Genomic DNA, 6,000 nt, shown 5'->3' with positions numbered 1-6,000 from the left:
TCTTAGGCTGGGCATCCTAGAGGCAGAACCAAGACAGGGCTCCCATCGAGTGGTGCAGGGGCTGCCGGAGAGGCTGGCCGGCCCGCGTTTCGGCAGAGGGCAACATCTGAAGAAAGCGGCCGCTGTGAGCCACTAGCCGCCAGCACTCAGAGCAGGTGGGCCCGGTGCAGCTGCCCAGTACAGGGGACCAAGGCGTGGCACCTTAGCATCTTACGTACCTTCAGGTCATGACCTGGAATTTCTTGGACTTAGGTTTGTGGGGAGAGGGGAACTGATGGGCTTCAAGAGCCCCGAGATCAGCGCTGGGCTCAGAACAGTAGGCCTGGGGACATGCTGACGGGACTGGAGAAGGCCGGGCGGTGACGGTGGGACACCGGGGGCCTGCGTGGAGTCGGAGCCAGGGCAGTGAAGAGGACAGCACACGTTGCTGGGGTCCTAGGCCCTGCTGCCTCCACCCTGGTCCTCCAGGAGCCTAAAGGGCCTCTGTGCCCGGCAGGGCCCCGCGCACACGGGCATGCAGCCCACAGCCATCCCTGCCGCCCCCTCCCGCAGCACGTGGGCAGTGCTGGCCACCGTCAATGGCCGCATTCAGCCAGATGGGTTCCTGTCCCGTGGCCACAGAAATGCCTGGTCCCAGCGGGCAGGTGAGAGGCCGGCTGGGCGCATATTTATAAACTGGCCTCCCTGTCCTTGCGGTGGCAGCAAGGCAGGGCCTGCATGGGCAACTGGCCCTGGGCCGCAGCTCCGACAGAGCCAGGGCTTGTCTGGGGCAGCGAAGGGCCGCCACCCGGCTCGTCTCGAGCGGGAACAGAGCCGCAGCCCGCAGCTTGGGTTGCCCCCTTGCCCCCTCCCCGTGCCGCGGAGGAGTCAGGTGGTTGCAGAGGCATTTCTGATGTTGTCTCAGGAAACCTGAGTCCTGAATCCTGAATTATGGCCACGCTCTGGCTGCTCCACTTGGTGACTCGAAGGAATGTGAAATGGGGCGATTCTGGCCGCTGCTGCCAATTGTAGCTCAGAGAATGTGGTATTTGTAGATGGGATTAGAGGCAGCTTTCATGTTAACAAACTGAAATGAGCAGGGTTTGGTTTTGCAAAATAAACTCCTCTCCGCCTGAGCGGCCTGGTGGTGGCCCGGGCTGCAGACACCCCGATGTGACTCGCTCTGGCACCAGCACCCACATGCACATTCCCAAATCCACGCCACTCACAAGAGGGCTGCGTGTGTGTCCCTCTGAAGAGTGGCAGGTCTGTCCCCGTGGTTAAGAACTCAAATCCCAGCTCCGCTGCTTAATACACAGAAACTAATGAAGAAACTGAACCACCAAGGAAAATGGGGACAGACTCCTACGTGGAGAGCAGGGTGACAGTTAGTCAGGGGTGGAGTGGGGAAGGGGAGAGAAAGAGGGGATTGAGCAAAGAGGAAAAAGGACTCATGGATGTGGAAAAAAAACACAATGAAGATTAAATTAAAAATTAAAAATAAATAAATAAGCTGAAGGACCTCAAGCTAGGTTCTCAGCCTGACCTGTACGTGGGCTACTAATAGCCCTTAACTCGTAGTACCTAACTACTAGAGTACAGAAGTCGCTCTTCAGTTACCTGTGGTCCACTGTGGTCTGAAAACATTAAATGGAAAATTCCAGAAATAAACAATAAGTTTTCAATTTTGTGTCATCCTGAGTATCATGAGCATATCTGTACTGCAGGCTGCCCTGCTCCGTCTCACCTGGGGCATGAATCACTGCTTTACCCAGAGGGTTTGCCCCGTCGACGCTACCAACACCTTAGTCACTTAGGAGTCACCCAACGGTTATCAGATTGACTGTCTGCTTTCAGACAGACAGCGCTTGTGTTCAAGTCATCTTTATTTTACTTAATAATGACCCAAAGCACCAGGGTAGCGATGTTGGCAATTTGGATATGCCAAAAAATAAAAATAAAATAAAAAGCCGTAAGTTACTTCTATAGATAAAAAAGGTTATGCGTACATAAGAAAACACATAGTCTATCTAGGGTGCAGTACTGCCTGTGGTCTTAGGCAACCTCTGGGGGCTTGACTCGCATCCCCATGGGTAGAGGGCGACCACTGTACTTAACCAGGCAAGGAACAGATGAGTTAATTCTTGTGTAAATGCTTAGAAGGGGATTTGTGTAAGTGAACCTCTCGAGTCTGAGCGGGAAGCGTCTCCCCCCAACCCCCATCTCTGGCCTCTCTCACCTGTAAAAGGGCAGTTGGTGAATGTATAAAAGAGAGTGATTTCTATTTGCTTGCAACATCCTTCCCTGTCCCTGGCCCGAGACAGGGAAGGTCTCATGACTCCCCTGCCCAGTCAGCTCAGTGTCACATGGAGCTCCTCATTAAGCCTGGGCTTCAAATATTGGAACGCACTCAAAACCCAACTTCTGCCCAAGTCGTCTGACCACCAGTTGAAGGCTGGCCGCGTGCTGCGTGCCAGCTTCTTTGCATAGTACTTTCCACCCGTTCCCTTCGCTTCTCCTCAGAGTTCCATTTCACCTCCAGTTCGGGGACAGGAGACCAACCTCAGGGTCCAGGCGACCCTCCCAGTGCGGCTCGGCAGCGGCCTGATTTCAAAGCCCAGCGGTGTCACCACTCAGCAGTGCCACCTGTGGGCATAGCGATGATTGGGGTGGCCCCTGCATAGGACATTAAATGCATCCATCACGCGGAGGGCATTGACGAGGTTTCCTTTCTGGGTGGCCTCAGAAGGGAAGTCACTGGTGCGACAATGCCTAGATACTTTGTTTGCTAGAGTTTCTATTCCATAAACAGAGAGGCCAGTCTTGAACTTGGACCTTGAACAGCCCAAGCATAGCTGGCCGACATTTAAAACCGCCTTCTGTTTTCATGGTGCTCATTTTTATCATTATCTGCCATTCCTGCCAAGCAGCATTGATTTTTCCATTTCTGGTAGCAATCAAAGGTTTCATTTAAAAGTAAACTTAAGTTAAAAAATGAGTGGATTTAATGAGAAATATTATAGTAAGGAATGGTCAAAGAGTGTGTGGCTGTGAGGCAACAGGAAGGAAGGAAGGAAGGAAGGAGGGCCGCCAATGACTTAAACAAGGAAGAGGCTGCATGTCGCTTTTCTGCTTCTCCACACCTGGGCAACCTGAACCTCTGGCCTCGCTGTGGAGCTGAGCGCTGGGCAGCCCGAAGTGGGTGTCTCCAGGACAGTCGGTGGGGCCTGCCCCTACCTGCCCTTGGCCCTTGTAGGGTGGAGAGGCTCCTTCCCTGCGCCCGCTGATTGGAGTCCCCATTCAAGCAGCCAGCCCAGCCTCCAGCCCTGAGCTGGAATTCTGGAAATTTAATGGGACCTCTATCTAGCTGGAGGGCAGGACCATGTTCAAGGGCCCCAGTGGATACAGGGAGCTGCAGAAGCTTCCTGAGATGGGATTCCAAGCGTGGGAAGAAAGAGCAAGGGAGGAGCAGAGGGAGACACCCCTATACACACACATACCACATACACATAATCATATACACCGTGCACGCACATACATGCCACCTATGCACACACGTCACATACCACATGCACTCCCACGCAGTGCTTACTCCCTCTGAGGACCAGACCCCGAACCTGGTGGAGGCCGGTGCAGTGAGAAGACCAGCTCTTCCTAAGGTCCACGGCCTCTGGTCCTTCCCACCTCCCAAAATGGAAGTCGCGAGTAACTGACAGAAAAGGTATTTGGCGTAATTACAGGGGCCATGCCGGGCACGGCCTGGCCAGCCCGGCCTGTCGCTTCTCCCTGCCCATCTCCCTTCCCATGGGCTGGGCATCTCTGGCCAAGCCGTTTCCCGGACTCGGTGTCCATTTGGCCTCAATTACCTGGCAGGACCGTGGCCTTTGAAGTGGCTGCAGAGCCCGCCTGGGAGGCTATTTTTCTCTCACCTGTCACCAGTTATTTTCCCGGGCTGCTGGCCTGTGGCCCGGCCATTTTTAACTAATGGGGATTAAATAATCCAGCTGTAACACGCAGGCCCAGGCCTGGCCCCCGGGTCTACATCGGCGTCATTAAGCCCCCCCCCCCCCCCCCCCCCCCCCCCGTGCTGGCAGGGCTGCCCATGGAAGGGGCGAGGAGGCAGGGCAGCGCATTCTGGATTTTTTTTATTGCCTCCTCATTATAGCCATTATCCACAAACACCACCGCTAATGAGAGGCCTGAGGAATCTGGGAGAGGAACGGTTTCATTTGGGCTGTAGAAGGAAGCCATCGTCTGCCCTGAAATAGCAACACCATGTCTCAGGCCACCTCTCCCCCAACGCCCCGCATCCCAGGGCGTGAGCGGTGGGACCATAGAGGCGGGGGCGGAAGAGGCCTGCTGTCTGGGGTCTGGATGTCTGTAGAGAAAGGGGTGTCCACGTCTCACCTGTGGGGTGGCAAAATCGACTGCCACTGCCTCGTGCCCGGGTCTGCGTTGGTGCTGTGGGGTGACCGTGTCATTTGTCATACAAACCAGGACACTTCTGAGGGTAAGAGGGGATTAGCGGTCTCCAGACAACAGGCACAAACCAGGACTGTCCTAGGTTAAGAAAAGTGAGGAGCTCACCTCGGTGCAAAGTTTCACAATCTGCCAAAATAGCGCGATAAATATTTTAACACCCTATTTTTAAAAAAATCAAAGTAAAAGCAAAAACATCCATGAAGAGCAGACTATCATAACTTTAAATAAAGGCACTTTCAATAAATGTCTGGGGTTAAGGGTGAGGAAAGTGATGTCTAATCATGCAAGTGCAGGGTCAGATCTGGCCTTTAAAACGTTAATTTTTGTTTATCATGGGTTTTTTTTTTTTTACTTAATTTTGATGTTTTAAAATATTACATTAATATTATTTATCTAGCTCTGGCTGGTGTGGTTCAGTGGGTTGAGCACCAGCTTGTGAACCAAAGGATTGCCAGTTTGATTCCCAGTCAGGGCACAGGCCTGGGTTGCAGGCCAGGTCCCCAGTAGGGGGCGTGCAAGAGGCAACCACGCACAGATGTTTCTCTCCCTCTCTTTCTCCCTCCCTTCCCCTCTCTCTAAAAATAACTAAATAAAATCTTTTTTTTTTTAAAAAGAATATTATTTATCTTAATTACCGAGTCCTTTTATGTTTTGCACCCAAAGTTCATGTCTCCCTTGCGTCACCCTCCATCCGGCCCTGCCCAGCCAGGTTTAGAAAATTATAAAGTTGTGTCTGACCCCAGCTCTTGGCTCTGCCTCTCCAGCCCTCTGTGCCGGGCTATCCCTTGTGTTCTGTCTCTCACCTCTGAGCCTCTTACTCCCTCATCCTTGAACGCTCTTGTCCCCACTAAGTGCTCAGAGACTATGAAGGCGAGAAGACCATAGAATCCCATCTTCAAAGTGCTGGGGGGAAGAAAAGCCAATCCACAATTCTATATGTAATGAAACTATCCTTTAATAATGAAGATGGAAGAAAGACGTTTTCAGACAAAAGAAAGTTTCAAAACCGTGTCCCTCTCAGGTCTATCCTACTGAAAATTCTAAAGGCCGTTCTTTGAACTGAAGGGAAATGATACCAGATATAAACTCAGATCATCACAAAGAATGAAGAGCATCAGAAATGGTAAACAGCCAGGGCAATGTAAAAGACTGGTTTCCCTCCTAATTTCTTTAACACACAGAGAATTGTATAAATTTTTTAAAAAGTGTCACATCGTAGTGTGGGGCTTGTACTACATGTAGATGTAATTCCTGTAACCGTTAGAGCACCAGGGATGGGCGGGGACAGTGGGGGAGGGGCAGCGAAGGGGCCTGTAGGGCTGCAAGGGTTTCATGTTTCCCGTCGCGTGGGGCGCTGTTGCCCTCGGTGTGCTGTGGAGAGGGGAGGGTGGACGCTGAAGTTCTTGGAACGGCCATTAAAAAATGTAGTTCATCGGGCATAGCTAAAAAGACGGTTGATAAATAAAAATCAAATTCCACAAATATAGTCAAATAATTCAAAGGGCAGCAGAAGGCGGGACAAGGAAACAAAACCTGAGG

The sequence above is a fragment of the Pteronotus mesoamericanus genome, unplaced genomic scaffold (assembly GCF_021234165.1).
Source record: "Pteronotus mesoamericanus isolate MK-2021 breed Mesoamerican mustached bat unplaced genomic scaffold, CSHL_Meso_final contig_202, whole genome shotgun sequence".
Classification (NCBI taxonomy): Eukaryota; Metazoa; Chordata; class Mammalia; order Chiroptera; family Mormoopidae; genus Pteronotus; species Pteronotus mesoamericanus.
The sequence above is the reverse complement of the archived record's forward strand: the minus strand, read 5'-3'. Positions refer to the sequence as shown.